A 7,071-nucleotide genomic window follows, 5' to 3' on the forward strand; every position below is an offset into this window, starting at 1 on the left:
CCTTCTCTCAGGCCTCTGTCGTTAAATTCTCATTTTTCTAGGCACACTGCTTGGGGGAGAATTCCCTATTTTCATTATCTCACTGTGAGCAGTTGACTTGCATACAGCTAGTTTAAACCATTCCTGAGTTTCACAGCCCAATTTTTAACTCCTCAATGAACATCACCAATTGTCTGTCTAGACACTGACATATAATTGAGAGTGCTACAGTGAACGCATGCCCAGCTCAAATTTAACAAGCAAGAAATATTCAGTATATTTGTATTGAAGAAAATAAATTCTCCACTTCAAAGGTTATTTCAAATAACCCCTAAGGGGAGTAAAAACCATCTTTACTTACATCTTAATTATTAAAGAGGAAAAAGTAAATATTGAAGAAACATAAATTTTGTGCCTGGGGGAGAGCGTCAGGTGCCTTTAGTACCTGTGGTGTGTCTGCTCTCAGTTACTATAAGTGGCTTCCCGCATTCTTTTTTCAGGTTTTGCTAAGGGCTCTGGGGCCAGATGGCATGCTCTCTGTTTGTGGACAAACAAAAGGGAATTGCTTCCTAACAGAGGTATCTAAAATGTAATTTTGAATGGCTTTTAGGCAAAAATTTTTTAAAATATATAACCTCATGCCTACTTACAGATTATTGGCCTTTTTTGATCACTTAGATGATTTTGGATGTACTTAGAATACTGACAATGATTAGCCAAGAACCGCTAGTTCCATAAGTCATTAGTTAATTATTACTGTATAGAAGTATTAGGTAATGATGTGTAGTTTATTATTACTATGGGGGAGTTCACATAAAAAGTAGTACCAGGTATAACAAGTTTGTGGAAGTTGGGAAATGTAAATCTTGAGTTACTTATTGTTTATTATGGAAGTTGCGATCCTACTATTTCTTGAATCTTTGACCTTAGGCGGGCATTCATGTCCCTGAACCTCTTTTGGCCTAAGTGCAAAAAGGGGATAAAAGGGTCCACATTGACAGGATTGCCATGAGTATAAATTGAAAAAATATATTTATAAGGAGATTCTAAAATAACCAAGGGATATTATTATTAAATCACAGTATTTCCATAATATAACATATTAGGAGTTAAACATTATGTAAAAGGAAAATCAAGTATGTACTAACTATGGAGGCAGTGCTCAAAATTCAATTTTATGTGAAAAATACAGTCATCAAAATTCTGCAGATGTTTAACACATGTCTGTGCGCGCACGCACACATGCACACACACACAGACACACACAGAAAGAACGGGAAAGAGAAAGAGAGAGAGATAGAGAGACAGAGGGTGTGAGGGAGGGAGAGAGAGAGGAGTTTGGAGAGACATTACCAAACCAGTAACAATGATGAAATGCATATTTTTGTTTTCTTCTTTATATGTGTCGTTAGTATTATGCATCCATTATTCATCCATCCACCAATCATACTTTGGTTTTTGTATCAAGGCCATATACATATGACCATACCAATAACTGAGAATATATAATATTGTAAGGAGGAAGTCTAAAACATGTAGTTTGATACCTGACTTCAATTAGATACTGCTAGGTATAAAGTTGATGTATTTTTAGATTTATTTTTTAATTCATTTAAAAGAGATTTCCAAGCTTTGGTTTCAGTTACTTACCAAAATCTATAGAGATAACGTGTATTTGAAATTAATTTTGGTATTCTGGAACTTTTCCTATACCATTAAATCATGCTATTTCTCAACCTCGCTTCCTGAATTTTCTTCTTAAAGTTACATGCTTTGCAGTCTCCATCTCAAGAGACTGGGAGATGTAAATTGAGTTATTCAGGCAAAATATTGAATTTCAAGGCATTGTTACAAGCTAGCTTGCCCTTATACAGAAACTCTTTTATTCAATGTAGGGATTTTTTTGTCCAGTTTTTAGAAGATTTGGTACACAGTGCTTCAATAGCCACATACTGATTTCTTAATCCAACCTATTCATGTACTTTAATTTCTGTGGTGATGTTTGTTAGGTTTATAATCTTCGCTGGCCTTGGTAAGGCAGATGAAAAAATTAGAGCTATTACACTGTCACAGCAGTAGTGTGAGCTTTTTTCATCTCTAGTGTTAACTTCTTTATAAAACCGAGATATTTTATTCTCAGGTATTCAGGAGTACACATTTTCTATGTAGCACTATATATTGGGGACTAGGAAAAGACTGTTTTTGCTTCTGTATTTCCAGCAGTCTTTAAAATCTTAAGTTTGCTTACTAACATAAAACTTTAAATAATCAAGTTTCATTCCTTTATTAGAAATTAGAGATTAACCAAATTTGCGCACCAAGAACAGCTAATTATTTTATTCAACAAACAGTAATGTATTCAACAAAGAGTGAATGTCTCGTGTGTATGAGTTATCATATCAGTTATACTAGAAGATAAACATTCTCATTTTGTCTCTTGGTATTCTAACTATTCTGTGGTTCATGAGTTTCTAACTTTTTAATCTTTAAATATAAATAAATTTGAATATCAATAATTAAAATACCACTTTGCTTGTATAAGTTTATGGATGTGAAATAAAAAGCAACAGTAGGTAGGATTGAAGTTACAAGCTCTTAAAATAAAGTTCTCAAAGATTTATCCTCAAAAAACCCCCATTTAATCCTACCATATTTTATCAAAACTATTTATATGTACCATTTTCATCCCTTCCAGCCATCCTATTTGTATTTCAGCCATGTAACACCAGTCTAAAAAAGTACATGTAGAATATTTATATGTGGTATGCATACTCAACTACCTTGCATATCCAGTCGCACATACAAAAAATAAAAAAAGAGAAGTATAGAATTTTCAATATGGTTAAGCCACACTACTTTCCCTGATTTTGAAAAATCCCTTGAGACATGGGTTTAACTTGTTTTCTTGCTTGAAGTGATGAATTGCCTGTTTAACAGGCATCTTAGTAACTAGCAAGTGCCAAGTGCAGAGCTTTATCATTCTTCCAAGGCATAACCATCATGGGAGGCCAGGATGTTGTCCTCCTGCCCCATCTGCACCTCTTAGCTACTTAGGAAGTTTTATAATGTACAAAGCAGTTAGAAAATTCTGAGTGATTTTTTTCCTGTAGTGTTAAATACATGTACAAAAAAGGACAAATTATTTTGGTGAAACAGGTTCAGAATTCTTCTAAGAGTAATCCATTGGTGCCAAAGAAAGCATGGTGCCATTGCTACTCAGGGTTGTTTTTTGTTTGTTTGGTTGGTTGGTTTTTTTCTGTTTGTTTGTTTGTTTGTAATCTCTAGCAGGTAATCTATAAATATCAATGACCTACAAGCACAAGACAAGGACTACAGGTGCTGAGGCAACATGATATCATTAGCAATAATCAATGCATGGCTGTGTTTTCTTACTAATACATGGGTAGAGAACCAAATTATTGAGCAACACTGTATATCTCTTACATTGAGCTCATTAGTCTTGGAACAATTCATTAATCATTTAAGCTTCAAAGAAAAATGCCTAGGATTTGGCAGAATGATCAATGAGACATAAGTGAAAATGTATGTATATGTTTGAAGAGGAAAGTAAGGAGTATTGCAAGTTTAAGCATAGAAATTGATTGGACCTATGTGTATTCAAGAGTGGAAATTGGACCTATCTGTATTTGAGGATGGAAGGTGTGTCACATTCATGGCTGCCAACATAGGAATAGACAGAAAACAAAGATCTCTCTCTCTCTCTCTCTCTTGTCTCTCAAATAAATACATATATGCATATGCATATATAAGCACTTTATTTGCTTTACAGGAATTTGATGCACAGGGAAGTGCCTTTCAAGTCAAAAGAGCATGTATAAGGAATCCAACACATGTCCTGGTACTGCAGGAGCACAGACATTTTCCATTCCAGCAGAGTTCTGTTTAAATTTGACACACTCAACCTTTGTAGATTCATCACCTGCCACTTTCACCCCCTGTACACTTTAGACACATTCAGACTTAACAACCCACTGTGATTTAAATCTATTATACATTTTCCCATTGGTCATGTCCTTCCTGCTTTTGGCGTTTCCCTTGTCTGTATTCATTTCTCATTTAGATAACATCTGTTTATTCATCAAGATTCTGTTCAAATGTCTCTTCCTCTCTAAAATCTCTTTCACCTGGTTGAGTTTGCCCTCTACCCCTGCAGTGTTTCCAGATCACACAGTTCATACTTCTATTGCTGTACCCATCCCATTTTATTTTATTTGTTCGTTTATGAATCCATAAGTTACTTCTTGAGAACAGACCACTTATTTTGCAGAACACAATGACTGTCCCTTTGTACATGCTCATAAATGCTTGCTGAATGAGTCAGTTCTGTACCCATCTCAACTCAGTGCACTTGAGCAATTGCATTACAAAATATACACCACTCTGACTGGTAAATCACTTTAGAAAATTAAACCAGAAGGATATTCATGTTAATTAATAGTGCAGGTTTGCTTGTGCTGGAATAGTGGAGAATTGGTTATTGCTAAGATTTATTTCCTGCCCAAACACCACAGCTCTCTATTTACAATTTTTCCCAATACAACTCATCGTGTTGGTTGCAAAGAACACCTTAATTCCAGCCTTGGGTAGAGCAGATATGCTTGATTGGGTCTTTTCTGCTTAGGTGCACAGTCTTAAGGCTGGACTTGTGGTTCTTCATTAGTTTTCTCCTCTTCTGCTCTGTTGATGCTAGTTCTGTCTTCGGCTCATTTTAGAAAATGATAAAAGTTTTCTTAGAAATATTCTACTTGTAAATTGAAGGTTTGTTTCTCTGTAATTTTATAGATCCTGTCAGCCCAGTTTCCTTGCTTCATACTGATTGCAGTAATTAAGACTTAAAAAATTCATTTTTCTGAGTTATGACTACCCTTTGGTTTATTAATTGAAGGAAATTATTGTCTGTTTTATGCATTTTATTTCTCTAAGATGAACCAAGTACTTGCCCTATCTTTTAGAAGTGCACAGTGTATCCTTTGGTTTATTTTGTCCCAGGGAACAAAGAAAGCAGATGTTAATTTTGAAAAGTTAAAGGAGACCTCTCTGGAGAGGATTCATATTTGTTTTATGGTTGTGCTGTAATCAGTGAGTTAACCACTTTACACTTAAACACAAATTTCTAGAGGCCTACTAGAGGCCTGTGGAAAGGGCCATGTGCTCAGTATAAATTGGTGTCATGTGGTTATGAATGTTGACACTCGAGTCAGAGCTGGCTGTGACTCCTGGCTTTTACACAGGCTGGCTGTGTGATACCTGTAAGTTACTGGAACTCTCCGAGCTTACTTTTTGAAATGTAATGTAAATTGAATAGTATTTATCTCAAAGAGACTTTGTGATGATTAAATGAGATAATGTAAACCTAGAATAGTATATGGCACTGTATAAACATTAAGTGTAGAGTACTTATTAAAGGCAGTTTTCAAAAAATATTTGTCACATTAATAAGTGGAAGATAAGCATAGCCATTACTGTGATGATTTCCATGTATACATCTCTTTTCTTGAATTTTTTGACACAGTTAGAAAAACTGAACTCTACTTTGGGTTTAGGTAAAGAGAACTATCAAAATCTGATAATTGTAAATGATGAATTAATGTTTCCTTTTGTGCTGCTGCTACTACTATCATTTTTATAGCATTTATATTTAAATGGAATTTTTCATTACCTCCTTTCATCCTTAGAGCAATTCCTTTGAGGAATGGTGTTATTTTTCTTGTTTTATAAATGACAAGACTAATGCACAGAGGGATTAAGAGACTTGATCTATGCCATTTGGCTTGGAAGTGGCAGCTCATTCCTGCAAATCAGACATACTTAATCTGGTGCTTTTTGCCTGTCCTTCCTAATTGTTAGCTAGTTTAAAATTGGAAAATGATCAGCTTCTTTATGTAATATAATATGGATATAGTATGTTTATATGCAGAGGAGTATAGGCAGGCATAGGTGGCACTAATCTAAGTTTTTGTATAGATATATAAATGTAGGTAAATAAACACCTGGAATGTGCATACACATTTTAAATGCATGTAACGTGGAATGTAAACGTTTTCTATATCAACTCAAAGTACCTTTTATTTATAAATATTTAACCATAAATGTGAAGTTAATTTGTATTTGCCTAAGAAAATTATGTCCTCATACCTTAAAATTTTAAAGGAAGTTCGGTTGTCGTCTAGCCAATGCTGAACTCTTCAGTTTTATGCCCTACCACTTTCTCCCCTTTCTGAACTCACAAAATGATTCATTTCTATGGAAGTATTGCCATTAGTCTTGGGGCACCTGGGTGACTCAGTCTTGAGTGTCCCAACTCTTAATTTAAAAGGTTTAGCTTATGATCCCAGGTTCATGGGGTTAAGCCCCATGTTGGGCCCTGCACAGAGCATGGAGCCTGCTTGAAATTCTCTCTCTCCCTTTCCCCCTCTCTCCTGCACACACACTTTCCCCAATATAATAGTAAAAAAGTATTATGTTAATCTTTATTTCATATTGGTGCATATTCTGTTATAATCACTTTCCCTATTGTCTCTGTGTCCTGTCACATTAAATGACATTGATCTAAATTATTTTGGCATTACTCAGTCCTGGCACAAAACCTGGCACAAATTTGAGATCATTAAATATTTGAATTGAGCTCAAAAGACGTAGGATATGAGTGTCTTTGGGAGTTTTCTGAAGGAAATTTGAAAGATAAAGAAGAAAAATTGAGTAGCATTCCAATTGATTTGTCCTCTTTCAACTCCCAAGTGTTTAGTCAGTCAATATATATATTCATGAAAGCCTATTAAGTGCCTTCTTACCACTAGGGATTCAGAAATAAACAAAGTATATAACAATTTTACCCTCATGGAGGCCATATTGTAATATATTGAGATATAAAACAAATAATATGTAAAATATGTCTTAAATGGTGATAAATGCATTGGAAAAAAAATAGGAAGGTAGGATATGGAAATTTGGAAGGTGTTTGCAGTTTTAAGTAGGATGGAAATGAAAGACTTCCTTGAGTAAGTGATATTTGAGAAAGATTGCAAGGAGTTAAGGACTAGAGACATGAGGAAGTCTCATGGCAGAGCATCT

Source organism: Hyaena hyaena, unplaced genomic scaffold (assembly GCF_003009895.1).
Source record: "Hyaena hyaena isolate Hyena2069 unplaced genomic scaffold, ASM300989v1 scaffold_524, whole genome shotgun sequence".
NCBI classification, from domain to species: Eukaryota; Metazoa; Chordata; class Mammalia; order Carnivora; family Hyaenidae; genus Hyaena; species Hyaena hyaena.